Source organism: Myotis brandtii, unplaced genomic scaffold (assembly GCF_000412655.1).
Source record: "Myotis brandtii unplaced genomic scaffold, ASM41265v1 scaffold28, whole genome shotgun sequence".
Lineage (NCBI taxonomy): Eukaryota > Metazoa > Chordata > Mammalia > Chiroptera > Vespertilionidae > Myotis > Myotis brandtii.
In genome coordinates this window covers 1,684,174-1,699,634 of record NW_005360676.1, presented here as the reverse complement: position 1 = coordinate 1,699,634, position 15,461 = coordinate 1,684,174, and positions in this window count along the sequence as shown.

The following is a 15,461-nucleotide window of genomic DNA, read 5'->3' as shown; positions in this document are numbered from 1 at the left end:
CAGGGCGATCAGGGGGTTTGAGCGCTGCCCCCGTCACACACAGAGCCACAGGGCGATTGGGGGTTGGGGAGCTCCCCCCTATCAGGCACAGAGGAGGGCTGATCAGGGGGTTGGGGTGCCTTCCCCTGTCACGAACAGAGCAGGGCGGATAGGGAGGTTGTGGCCCCGCCCCCTGTCACTCACAGAGCCACAGGGCGATCAGGGGGTTTGGGCGCTGCCCCCTGTCATGCTGATCCCGGTGCTGGGAGCCTTGCTGCTCCGCTGATCCCGGTGCTGGGAGGCATATTACCCTTTTACTATATAGGATAGAGGCCTGGTGCATGGGTAGGGGCTGGCTGGTTTGCCCTGAAGGGTGTCCTGGATCAGGGTGGGGGTCCCCACTGGGGTGCCTGGCCAGTCTGGGTGAGGGGCTGAGGGCTGTTTTTCGGCTGGCGAGTGACTGAAGCTTCCAACCGCTCCTTGTTTTCTTTCTTTTTTTTTTATTCTGGGCCAGCTTTAGCTCTGAGGCCTCGCTGCTGAAAACATGGATACAATGTTTCGGTCCGGCTGGGTTTCAGTCCAGCTGTTTTCTGGGGTTTTGTTTACCTTCTTATTTGCAACATAGTATATAGTTGCTTAGACTTGCAGCTCAGAGGCTGGCAAGTGAGGCGGCGAACATTGGAGTCTGCAGCAAGCAAGCCTCCCTGCTCGCTTCAGTGCCCGGCTGCCGGCCGCCATTTTGGCTGACAGTTAATTTGCATATACTCACTGATTAACCAATGAAAAGGGTAGCGGTCGTATGCCAATTACCATGTTTCTCTTTTATTAGTGTAGATTACACTTTGATTGGTTGAACAGATGACTGGACAACAGGACACTTAGCATATTAGGCTTTTATTATATAGGATACTAGAGTCCCGGCTCATGAATTTCATGCAATCAGGGCCATCTTCCCCGGCTGCCCACAGCCGGCCCCACCCCCTGCCACAACCCACCCGGGTTCCCAGTTTGCCATCAGGTAATTGGAGCCTGACAACCAGGGAGGAGGGACTGAGAGGTTGGCCAGTTCTGCCCGCTCTTGGCCCCGCCCCTTCCATGTGTCACCCTTTGTGTGCGGGGTGACTGGCAGGGTGGGGGCCTTGGCCTGGTTCCTCCCTCACCCACTCCCGGGTCTCCACTCACCATCGGGCGATCAGAGCCTGCTGGCCAGGGGGCGGGACCAAGAGGTCGGCCGTTCTGCCCACTCGCCAGTCCCCACCTGCTGCCTCCCACCCCAGTCCCCCATTCGCCATCAGGCTATGGGAGCCTGATGGCTGGGGGGAGGGACCGAGAGATCAGCCGTTCCTGCTCGCTCGCCGGCCCCACCCCTGCCATCTGCCACCACCACCTTGGTTCCCCATTTGCCATCAGGCTATGGGAGCCTGCCGGCCGGGGAAAGAGACCAAGAGGTGGTCAGTGCACCTCATATTGACTGGTCAAGCGGTCGATCTGGTCGACCTGCTGTTATGGTCACTGGGCTTTTATTATATAGGATTACCTACTTCCTAAAGAGAATATGAAGCAAGGCACAATATAAAATGTAAGATAGCATGATTTATGATTAAAAAAAGATAAATTTGTGGACAAATAATTATATTGAGAACAGGAATATGGTTAGCACAATTAACAATTGAATTTTGTTCTGTTTCCAGGGAAAAACCATAATGATATATCATTCTCATTATCTAAGAAGAAAATAATACTCATTTATAAAGACAAAAATTCTATACTGTTAAAGGAACCTAATACTTAGAATAATGATTCTCAACTTGAGTAATATACAAATGCTTTTTAAAGAAAAAAAATATTTTGAAACTTGGCAAATACTTTTGAAAATTCTATTTTATGAAATACTGAAGTAAGAAAGTCAACACAACACAATTAATGTAATTTATGCCACTGAACTATACACTTAAATATGGTTAAAATGGTAAATTATTATCTGTAGAAATACATGTGGTATAGTTTATCACATTTAAAATAATACAAATAAAAAGCCTGCAGCATTAGTTTCTCCTAGTTGTCAGCTGCCTGCCTGTCCTACAGATTTCAAATTTGTTAGACCTCAAAATTGTGAAAGTAAATTTCTTTTTAAAAATTTCATTATGTATAAATATTTTACTGGTTCTGTGTTTCTGAAGAACCTTGGGTGATACAGGATTATATAAAATTTTAAATTTATAGTCTCATATGTACTTTATACAAATATTTAGTTAAATATGTGAAAAATATAAACGTCATCACTTACTTATGTTTCCTAGATCTAAATATACCTATTATGAAAATGGGTCTGTGCATTTAATTGAGTGTGATATATTTAGATTTCAAATCCTACACAATATTTTTTAAGTGTTAGGTCATCATGAGCTCCAGAGTATGTATTTTATCTTTGAATGTCATCAAGGAAAATATGTTTTCCTTTATGATACATTAGAGGCAGACCTATTTCAATATGTGGTGCATTGAGTTTAATAATGATCTAGGTCGCATAGGGTCAGAGTATCTGGCACAGAAAGGACTATATCTTCTCAAGAGGGTGATCTAGCTAGTTGGAATGTGACCATGCATAATTCTACTTTAGACAGTCAGTAATACACTTTGGTTTATAGGTGATTTTTTTTAAAAAGAATTCATTTTAGAGAAAGGAAGGGAGAGAGAGATAGAAACATCAATGATAAGAGACAATTATTGATTGGCTGCCCCTACTGGGGATGGAGTCCACAACCCAGGCATGTGCCATGATGTGGAATCAAATCCTGACCTCCTAGTTCATAGGTCGAAATTCAACCATTGAAACACACCATAGGGCTATAGGTAATTATGAATGTTCTAACTGGTAAAATGTTTTTTATGTAGGGCACGGCTATAGGGTTAAGCCTTGGACTGACCTGTTGGCAAAGCCACAAACAAGTCCCAGTTTAGAGGGCACAGCCCTCTTAGCATAATTAGCCTTGACCTTATGATGCTCCCTAGATCTTATCTGGGAAGCTAGTGGGCTGAGGAAGATGTAGCAAGTGCTGCCAAAACAAGTGAAACTTACAAGAACATTGCAACTATGATGACCACTATCCTGTTTACCTCTGGCTATAAAATAAAGGCGCAGCTTGCCTCTGGATCTCTCTGTGTGGCCTCAGCCAGGCACAGGAAGATCCACCTAGACCCAGCTTATTCTCTTTGTCATTTCTTCATCCCTTCACTGCCCTCACTCAGGCTTGTGAACCCTTGGCTGAGCTGGTTCGGCACATTTTCATATATATTTTATAAAATTTTATGTTTGTACTCTCCACAATGTATCTAAAATAATGCCTTGTCTCATTTACTTATATATAAGAAATAAATCCTTCCATTCTTTTTAATCTACTAGAATTCTGTTTACCACAGTATGTTGAAAAACCAAAAAGGAAAATCAAGAAAAAGCCATTAGCTCAAGCCTTTGTTTAAAATATTGCCATATGAGAATAAGTCAGGGCATATTTTTAAGCTAAGAATCATAAATTATGTAGAAGAGAAAGCTGCATTAAAACCTAACTGTATATTACTCAATTGTAATATAGAAAGCAATCTAAGTCAATACATTCCAAATCCTCTGAGGAAAATGTAAGCACATAATTACCAAAATAACCTTGCTATTTGTTGACCTCACTGATAAAGCTATGCCTTACCAAGCATTCTAAGAACATTGTTTTTTTAAAAAATATATCTTTGTATTGATTTTAGAGAGAGAGGAAGGGAGAGGGAGGGAGAGAAATATAGATCTGAGAAACATTGATTGTTGCCTCCTGCATACCCTCTACTGGTGATTGAGCCCACAAACCAGGCATGTGCCCTGACCAGGAATCTGACCAGTGACCTTTTTGTGCATGGGATGACACTCAACTAACTGAGTCACAACAGCCAGGGTATTAAGAACATTCTTTAAACAAGAGAGAGTATTGCCTATCCTTTACTGTGTACATGTTTGAGATCATTAATACCTTGGGTAGTAGGTAAAGGTATTTAAAGAGTTTATGTGTGAGTAAAGAAATCTACTATCAAAAGGTGTCTGTTAAATATGTCATTTTAAAAGAATTTATTATAGAAAAAGAAGGTGGATATTTGATGTTTTGAGCAATAAGACAATTCATTTACATATAAACAATGTAATATCAAATCAAATATGATTTAAGAATTATTAAAATCTAATGATATTGGTATCTAATATTCACAAGCCGAGAAAGTAGATTAAATGGCAATAAGTATCAACAAATTCATGGCATGTATTTATAATAGTGTTGATTTTGGGGGGTTCTAATTAACATAGAAAGCTATCAAACTTGGGCAATTGTCATTCTTGACGTGCAAATCATTTCTATAAATAAAAGAAAATGAAGTTGACAATTTTAACATTCAGGCCACATGTTACTTCCTGGAATAACAATGACCAACATTTATATAGCAATTTTTAGTCTGAATATCATCTATCCATACACAATCACATTCAATTCTCACCCATGAGAGGCAATTTTAGTACAGTTTTATGGATGAGGCAACTCATGCGGCTATAGAAATAATGGATTCCCTGGAACCTCAAAGCATGGTAGGCATTTTACATACATAATCTCATTTAATCCTTTCAACATTCATACAATTAGGTATTGTAGTGCACATTTTATAAATGAGAAAAATACAAAGTCAAATAATTTGCCAAATGTTATTTATCTGCACAATCATGGAGTGAATGTGCCAACTGGGTTCTGATGATTTAACTTCATGTTTGTTTTCAGTCACTCTGAGGAAATGAAGCAAGACAAGTGCATTCACTCCGGGACTATACTGTGTATATGCAATAGGTTAATGCTAGGAAAATGGCCCCTGGTCTAATAAAATGTTCATAAATTCTTATCAGTTTTAGGCCTAGTGGAAGAATTATAGGAGCAGCTCAGTGAACTGATGCCCTAATTCAACACAGAGGAGCCAAAAACTATCTTTCGAATTGGAAAGTTTCTGGCAAGACTGGGACTAGCATGAGATAGGTTCCCAGGAGTTGAAGGATGTAATAAGTGGGGAGAAAAATAATTCCCATTCGGCTTATTGTCATTCACTACATGTCAGATGATAAATGCCCATTTCCAAAATAATTATTTCATTACTTATTTACATCTAGTGAATGAATAAATGAATAGATGAATTAATGAATTGACAAACAATGAATAAATAAGAAAAATAAATAAATAGGATAGAATAGGGAACATGAGGTTACATGCTTTGATATGTTTTCAAATGTAGATAATTGTTTCATTTGAATGTGACTCATAATTCATTTTGCATTTTAGAGAGAAATTGTATTTATGTTCTGGTCTTTGAATATGATCACTTTAGGGAGAAAAAGTGTGGTAGCACTTTAAAAATATTACTGGGTTAAATTTTGTAAAATTTCACAAAAGGAACACTGGGTGACATGGAAATTAAATCTGCTCAAGGACTTGGAGCTCAAGAACAACTTGGCTAATGCTACAAGTAATGATATTCAGGAGGGAAAAGTTTCTAATAAAGGAAGTGACCTACTGCATCCCTATGCTTCTGCAGGCTACTGATTATCTTGCCATTGTATGCATCATCTCTTTGTCATTTATCATTGTAGGTTGGCTAGAGAACATTTTCTAACAACTCTAGATATTTAGTTATAAACTCTTCTATTTACAAAAATCCTCTCTCATATGCAAAAGATACTGCCATTTATCCATTGTATGCATTTAAAAAACTACCCTGTGTGATAGGTTTACTTTGTGATGAAAATAAATAGATAAATGAATGAAATAACAAACAATAATTAATGGATTGCCTGAGCCTGAATCATGATGTAAAACTTTTCTGTAACTTACTGTAAAATAAGGATAAAATTAATGTGAATAGAACAATCATAATTTATTACTGACGATGGTTTTTGTTTACAATTCCTTGAAAATAAATGAACAATAAATTGCACCTATTATCACAACACTAAAAATACTTTTACATAGCAATACTTCAAGGTGACTGATTTTTCATAAACGTAAATGTGAGATTTTAAATTTTTGTTCCTTATTTTTATCAGTATGAGGAAGTTTTGACTTTAAGTTAAAATTTCTGATTTTGAATAAATTTTTGTTAGGAGCAATATCTTAATTATTAGTTTTTTGTACTACCATATAAGCCTTAAAGTGACGATGATATAAACTCTATTTTTATGGCAGGAATTATATTAAAAAAACACACACTTTTAAAATCTCTCAATATTTTCACAACTCTGCCTGACTCATGTCTGATCTTATATAAGGAGTGTCACTGGTGGCATATTCTGAGGATTTTGTTGTTAATCCTCACCTGAGGATTATTTATTTATTTATTTATTTTTAGAGAGAGTGGAAGAGAGAGGGTTAAAAAGAGAGGAAGAAACATTGGTGTGAGACACATCAATTGGTTGCCTCCCACAGGTGCCCCAACTGGCCAGGGGATGGAGCCTGCAACCAAGTTATATGCCCTTGACGGGAATCGAACTGCAACCCTTCATTAAACTTCGTAAGGTTAAACAGTTTCCAGACATTTAACTGTTTAAATGGGATGTTTCATGAACATTATATAAGATGTTCACAGACAGTTGTACATCTATGTCTTGTTCTATTTGTGAAATTTTTGTTTGATTTCTGATTGAAAAACAGAAATCATCCATGTTTCTTGTGTAGTTGCATCATGTTCAATTTTTAAATGTATATTATTCCAGTATATCATATGGCAAAATTCATCCATTCATAAACTGTAGATGGATATTTGGGTGATTTACAATTTTGTTGTGAACAATAATGCTACCATGAACTTTCTTTTTCATGTATTTTGTTAATATATGAACACATTTCAATTTAGCATATACAAAGGCAAATTCCTGGGCCATGTGTGCATATGGCCAGTTTCTGTAGTTATTGCCAAACAGTTTCCCCCAAAATTGATCCAATGAACTGTCTCAAAAGTACTCTGGGAAAGTACCAATTTCTGAAAATTCTTAATAATATTTATCACTGCTTATTTGTTTTCCTTTTAACCATTCTGATGATTACATAGTAATGTCTCAGTTTGGTTTAACTTGCATGAAGTAAGTGATTGAATATCTTATTTTTGAAGTATTTGTTCACATGTTTTGCTCATTTGTTTAGTATGTTATTTTTTTTTTAATCCTTACCTGAGCATAAGTTATTTTATGATTTTAGAGAAAAAGGAAGGGAGTGGGAGAGAGAAAGAGAGAAACATTGATGCAAGAGAAACATCCATCGGTTGCCCCCCGTATGAACCCTGATCTGGGATCCAAACCAAAACCTGGGTATGTGCCCTGACCCAGAATCAAAACTTTAGATGTATGGAACAATTCTCAACCTAATTAGCCACACTGGCCAGGGCTAGTGTATTATCCTATATAATAAAGAGGTGATATGCAAATTGACCATCACGCCCTTGCACAAGATGGCCGCCTCTATGTGGTCAAAAGATGGCCACCACAGGATGGCCGGCAGGGGAGGGCAGTTAGGGGTGACTAGCCTGCAGGGGAGAGCAGTTAGGAACAACCAGGATGGCAGGGGAGTGCAGTTTGGGGTGACCAGGCCTGCAGGGAAGGGGAGTTGCAGGTGACCAGGCTGGCAGGGGAGGGCAGTTAGAGGTGACCAGGACAGCAGGGGAGGGCAGTTAGGGGTGACCAGGCTGGCAGGGGAGGGCACTTAGGGGCGACCAGACCAGCAGGGTAGGGCAGTTGGGGGTGACCGGGTTGCCAGGGGAGGGCAGTTGGGAGTAATCGGGCCAGCAGTGGAGCAGTTAGTCATCAATCAGGCTGGCTCGGGAGTGGTTAGGGGGTGATCAGGCTGGCAGGCAGAAGCGGTTAGGGGCAATCAGGCAGGCAGGCGAGTGGTTGGGAGCCAGCAGTCCCAGATCGGGCCTAAATCTGAAGTCGGACATCCCCTGAGGGGTCCCAGATTGGAGAGGGTGCAGGCTGGGCTGAGGGACACCCCCCCTCCCCCAGTGCACAAATTTTGTGTATCCGGCCTCTAGTCTATAATAATAAAAGGGTAATATGCTAATGTGACCAGATGTCAATCCAGATGAAGCCAGGCCAGAGGGAAGTCGGGTCCCATGTGCCTGAAGGCGGCCAGAGGGAAGCCAGCCCAGGTCCTGGGTGCCAGAGGGAAGCTGGTGCTGACAGCCAGGGGAAGGAAGGCCTACTCTTGCAAATATTTTGTGCATTGGGCCTCTTTTTTTCTTAAAAATTTGTAGAAGTTCTTAGTATTTAAATATTTTTTCAAATACTGATATTGCAAATAAAATTCACTCTGACTTATTTTTTCATTTATTTAAAAAAATATTTTGATAAGTAGCAATTCATTATATTAATTTTGTCCTAGTTGTTATTTCTTTATATGGCATTTATTGGATTCTTCTAAAAGAATATATAGCTACCCTGAGGATATAAGATTCATTTTCTATGTTTACTTGTAGAAATAATTTTTATTATCTATATTTTGATATTTAATCAAAAATTATTTTATGCATCAATAAAGCATATTCACATATGTTTTATAAGTATTTATATACCATGGAGTATTGAAAATAAAATTCAATGAATAATTTAATAATAATTGGGAAAAATATTTCCTCTACACTGAGGTTTCACATTTGTTATATGTTCGGTGGTCATTAATGGATGGATCTGTTATTGTCATTTGGTATCTTTCATATAACAGTTTTTCAATTCATTGGCAAATAGCACATTGTATTCATTATAGTACCATTACAACACTAGAGGCCCGATGCACGAAATTTGTGCTAGGGACTCGGCTCTCACAGGCCAGGCTACCTGCCACGGCTGGACTTAGCAGCTCCCCGAGGCTGCCTGCCGTGGCCAGCCCTCATAGCCCCAGCAGCCTGCCTTGGCCAACCCTCACAGCCACGGCGGCTTGCCTTGGCCCTCACAGCCTCAGCTTCATCCAGAAGGAAGTCTGAACATCGTTCGGTCTAATTAGCATATTATGCTTTTATTTTTATAGATAACTCTATTAATGTAACTCAAATTTTACATACACTTGAGGGTAGGATTGCTGGCTTTCTAGTTGTTGCTATTCTAAGTGTTTTCGTTATGATAGATTACTTGTACATAGTGCCTTTTCAATATAGCCTGTAGTCATTTTTAAGTGTGTGTTTTTTCTCTTTTTTTTCATTCTATTTTTTTTGCCTAATCCTTTTGGTTTAAGTGACAGATGCTGTATATATAAATTTGTAGACATTCTAAGTGACAGATTCTGTATTTAGAAAGGGTTCACTCTGTAATTTGTTAAGCTGATATAATGGAAGTTATCACATTAAACTAGTCAGAAATAGAGATGTGTCATTTGGATTATAGTTTGGGTAATGCCTGCTCTAATTCCAGTTTGCATACCTTTCTCTGTGTCTTGGATTACACATTTCAAATGGAAATCTGATTTTTTGGAGCCTTTTCTTCAGCTAGCTTCCACTCTCTATTGTCTGTCTTCTAACTCCCGAAAGTTGTCTGATAAAACATTTAGTCTATTTTCAGAGGCATTTGTCTGAGGTCTTTGATTCTAACCCTTATATTATCAGAATTTGGTAGCTTTATGAATGAGAAATGACTTGGAATTTATAATTATCAGTCATCAATTTCTTTACTCTGAATGCACAAACTACCTAAAGTACTGTCGGTTTTACTATCTTTCAGTAACAGCCCTGTACCAGGCAAAACAAACAAACAAACAAAAAACCACAACCATATAGTTTTAACCTCTTGCATATTCCCAGATTTGACAAATGTCCACGGGAAAATGGCTAGGACTTGTAGAAAATAGTTAGAAATTTAGCCTACTTTCTATAATTCTGCACTATGCAAAGTCTTGGCCCTTCTGGTTCTCACTGTTTCCATAGATGTCATAGGGAAGAGGGTTTTAATATTTTATCCAACTTCCTTATTGTTCTCAACAATAGTATTGAAATGTCACAAGCTATATTCTATCACAATTTTTATTGCTCACAGATGTTCTGAAGATTGCGTTTGAACTGTGAATACACAATGCATATTTATTTTGGCATTATTTAAGGGTGTTTTTTACAGCATTACCTCTGGCACAGATTTGTGCGTGTTTTTTTTTTTTTTTCATTTTCACCAGTGACATGATTGAGAATGGATTTCATGTAGCCAGCATTATCTTATTGGACTCAATTGATTTATAGTTTTATAGTAAAGACTGTGAACCTACTCAGTCAAGGTTCAATGAGAATTTTCTGAAATATTTTTAAAAGGATAATCCACATATATTAGTCTAAAAGAGAAACCATGTATAGTTTTAATGATATTATGTTTCTGAGATTCATTAGTAGATAATGCTAGAGTCAATATTTTGAGAGAACATAGGTGAAAATAATAATTCAGTAAAACTTTACCCATTTGGAATCTTTGAGAAATGAAGCACATTTAATAATTAATAAAAATCTGACTTCAGAATATTTATTAGTCAGATATTCTTTTGCATATGTTGGAGTAATAAAGTATACCTAGCTGGTCAAAATACTTATCATTCCCATACCAATTTTCTATAAAACATAGTGAAATATATATAAGCATGACTTCTCTTTCTAAATATTTATTCATTTGTAATTCCAATAATGCTGTAATAGAAATTATTATTTTCTTGATCCTAGAATTTAATCCAATACATAGCATTTTTGAATTATAAAAGTAGAATTTTATTTGCTAGAACTGAGATAGAGCTTGGAGCAATTCCCCAACTCAAAGTTTATGGAGACTTCAGCTGGCCAAAATAATAAATATTCTGAAAAATATAATATCCCTGAGCCTTAAAACTTTCTTGCTTGTTTCTTAGAGTTTGAACACTCTGTTACAGGCAAGTTTTTTTATTAAACCTTCAGATTCAATCTGGCTAAAGCTTCTGATCCTTCCTTGAGTTCTTTTTGAAACTGTTTTTGCTCAATGTGACTTTGCTTCAGGTACAGGAGTGATGTTTCTGTGTCATACAGAGAGATTTTTATACTTTTTTCTTAGTAAGACTGACAAGTTACCAGGAATATTATGGCAACCAAACAAAAATAAGACTGTTTACCTTAGAGACCTTTTTCTTTGATCATTTTGAATGACGCACCCAAATTTATTTCTATTCCACATCTGAGAATATGCTCCTTTGATCTAGGGACTTTATTTTTTTATTATTTTATTTTTAAGACACTCCATCTGTTCATTTTCATTGCCACTAACATAAATACACAATGAAGTTTAGAGAGTTCCCGCTTACTTACAGAAGGGTATTTTTGTCTTAAAAAACTTTATGATATCTTAAATATTGTTATAATATATCCCATTTTGATATTTTTAAAAATCTGAATGTTTTCATTTTTATACTTGATGTTCTGTAATTTGAAACATATTATTTATTGAATTATAATTTTATTGAGATTTAATTATTTAAACTATTATTCAAAACATTACATAATAGCCTTCAAGTTGCTATCTATTATGAATAATAGAATTAATTTTGTATTTAATAATTAAGAAAATTGAAGTCTAATTTTGGTGTGGTTTCAATAAAAACATTGTTCAGTCTCATAGACAACACAGTTTATGTTAAAGTAATATATGTATTCCTAAAACATTGATTTTTTAAAAATATATTACTTCAACTCTGTATAATTTTATACAGAAATGTGCCACTAATTCAAAATTTATAGTTTATCCAAGAGGTTGCTAGATAAATATACATAAGTGCTCTCTATTTTTTGATGCTATATTCTAGGAAGGTTTAGATTTTTTTCACCTAAAAATATACCTATTAGAAAAGAAGATAATACATGTGTGTAAATACCTATTATGTAGCTACATGAATAGTATTATTGTAAGAGAGTATACGTGTGAGTTTGCTTTGCAAACATTAATTGAACATACACGATGCTTCTGACATTCTGTTATGCACTTCCACTTGAAGTTTATTAAAATATCAGTCACCATGACTAAGCAACACACTCAGTGAGGAGAAAAGTAACTTAACCCATGAATGTACCATACTCTCATTACTAGGCAATAGTAACTTAGAAATGTACACTTGGCACAATGGGCCATAAATAAGAACCAAATAATTAATAATAATAATATCAATAATGTTTGTTTTTTAATCATTAGGTGGCTTGCCATAGACTAAAAATACTTGAGTTAATTATCTGATGGATGTTCTTATCACCTATATTATGAAATATTTTTTAATTCCAAGAATGTAAGAGAAAAGAAACATAACTTTTATAGTTGTGGGTGAAGGAAGGAATTGAGGAAAGCTCTCTATAGAAATCGTAACATAAAGAGATCATTTATACAGTAGAATTTTTTTCTTCTTCCATAAAGGTGCTGGAGTAGTGAAATAATATTTTTATGTACTTTCTAATCTTCAACTATCATCACAACCTACTTGAGAGCACATTTCATGGCATTTAAAATATACCCAGTGAGTTTTTCTGTCAAGATTTGAAATTCAGCACCATGAATTATAAACTATGTAATGCTAATGAATTAACATTTTAATTTTAATTCTTACTTTCATCATCTAGGAAATCTTAATGTAGACATTTGCTCCTACATTGAATATCTGTGAGAATTAAATGAAGTTAAATAATATTTATATAATAAAGAGCCTGAACATATAGTTAGCACTCACTAACGGATATCTGTCATTATGATATTCTTACATTTCAGCAATTAAATATGTGGCCTTCCTAAGATATAAATCTGGTTATTTTAAGAAAAGACATAATATAAAGAAATGACCAAAATGTGGTGTTCACAGTTCTCTATGATGAGGAAAGTAGTTGGACATACTTATCTGTATATTATCCCCATCTAAGAGATTAATGCTATTATTAATTGATATGTAAAAGCATGCACGATGAAGACAATTTTAAAGAGACTTTGAGGAGAACATCTCTACTTTCAATAAAATATATAGAAATTTAAACCAAAAAAATAATATTTTTAGATGTGGAAAGTAGCCAAGTCTAGTAACTTCAGTGATCTACTACTAGTATGTTTGATTTAAAACAAAATAAAACTTCTACTGCCTCCAACCATATATCTAACACAAAGAGAATACCTTAAATACTGAGGTATGAGGTATATAGGAGAGAAAATCACCATTGTATCATTTATATGTTACTTTAATATTTTCTCTAATATTTATAAGTTTAACTACAATGCTAGGTTGACAATAGGTGGATGTATGAGTGTCCATTTAAACCCGACATCAATGAATTATAATATATACTAGAGGCCCGGTGCACAAAATTCGTGCACTGGGGAGTGGGGTTCCCTCAGCCCAGCCTGGAGTAGTTGCCATGTGTGTGTGTGTGTGAGTGTGTGTGTGTGTGTGTCCCCGCTGGGGGTCTGCCCCCAGCCACATTGAAGGCTCAGAGTAGGCACTGTGTGTGTGTGTATCTGCTGGGGGCCTGCCCCCAGCCACACCATGGAGGCTTGGAGCAGGCGCCCCTCTCTGTTGATCTTTCAGGCTCCTGGCTTCCACTGGGTGTTGTACTCTCCCTTGAGCTGTGGCCAGGGTGGGGTGCTGCCTGAAGGCCGTGCTTTCCTGATTGCTGCTGAGACCCAGCAGCAGGCGCACACGGGGGGCTTCCCACAGGCCGCCCTTTCCTGCTCTGGGATCGCCTCGGCGACCCAGCAGCAGGCTTTGCTGGGTGCTACCTACAGGCCACCCTTTCCTGCTCACCGATCGCCATGGGGTTCTGGCTGGGGGCGGGGCTTAGGTGGCACAGCGCTTAGGCAGCACACGCGGGTCCCCGATGGGGGTGGGGCTTAGGCGGCACGATTCCGCCACCTAAGCCCCTCTGCCCAGGGCTGCACACAGGGCCCGGATGGCGGCTCGCGCTGTCCCGCCCTGCCTGCAGTATGCAAATTAGCCACCATCTTTGTTGGCGGCTAATTTTCATACCTTGCTGATTAGCCAATGGGAGGTATAGCGAAGGTACGGTCAATTACCATCTTTGTCTATTATTAGATAGGATTTATACCTATAATCCAAACACCCAAGTGTTTGCTATTTTGCTTGTTTGTCTGTTGCTGTTCAGCATATCCCAAATATTGGAATGATTGTGTCTGTTTCTAATTCAATTTGTAAAATAATTGATTTATAAGGCCTGAACCAAAATTAAATGGACTTGGATTTATTAAATAATTTCTTCTGTACATATGTGCAAAAAGAGCAGACAACTCATGTATTTCCTGTATTTTTCCTATTTTACAAAATTATTTGACATATGGTCTTCACATTTAATAAAACTTGTATTTAGATTTTATAAAACTGAGTGTCCTCATAAAAACTATAAATTTTGCTTTGCATTTAATATATTCTATTTTTTGGTTCAAAGGATTGGGTGATGTTTTATTTTCATAATACAAACACAATTTTAACACTGAGAAAACTTGACAAAATATTACTTTAAATATAGATTTAATTTAAATATCTATGTATGTAGAAAGAGGCTGTAGATAATGTATACCACACAGGTAGTGCTATTGGGGAAACTAATATGTATTCATTGTCAGTGTTAATAAAATAGAATGCATGCAGATATAATAAATATATACATATCAATATATGTAATTCTACTTGGCTTGTTAAGATATTTTTTACCCAACTACTAATTTAAAATTTAGAACCAGGAGGTCAGGTTTGACTCCTGGTCAGGGCACATGCCCATGTTGCAGGATCAGTCTCCAGTAGGGGGCATGTGAGAGGGAGCCAATCAATTATTCTGTCTCATCATTGATGTTTCTATCTATCTCTCCCTCTCCCTTCCTCTCTGAAATAAAATATATCCTATATAATAAAGAAATAATATGCAAATTGACCATCACTCCAACACACCAGAAGGCCACTCCCATGTGGACACAAGATGGTTGTCACGAGATGGCTGGCAGGGGAGGGAAGTTGTGGGTGATCAGGCCAGCAGGGGAGGGCAGTTGGGGGGCGATTAGGCCTGCATGGGAGGACATTCAGGGGTGGCCAAGTCATCAGGGGAGGGCAGTTAGGGGAGGGCAGTTAGGGGTGACCAGGCCAGCAGGGGAGGGCAGCTGGGGGGCCAAGCCTGCAGGGGAGGGCATTTGGGGGTGATTGGGCCAGCAGGGGAGCAGTTAGGCGTCGATCAGGCTTGCAGGGTAGTGGTTAGTGGGTGATCAGGCTGGCAGGTGGAAGCGGTTAGGGGCAATCATGCAGGCAGGCAGGCAAGTGGTTGGGAGCCAGCAGTCCTGGATTGTGAGAGGGATGTCTGACTACCAGTTTAGTCGGACCTCCCCCGAGGGGTCCTAGATTGGAGAGGGTGCAGGCTGAGCTGAGGGACAATACCCCCCAGTGCACGAATTTTGTGCACTGGGC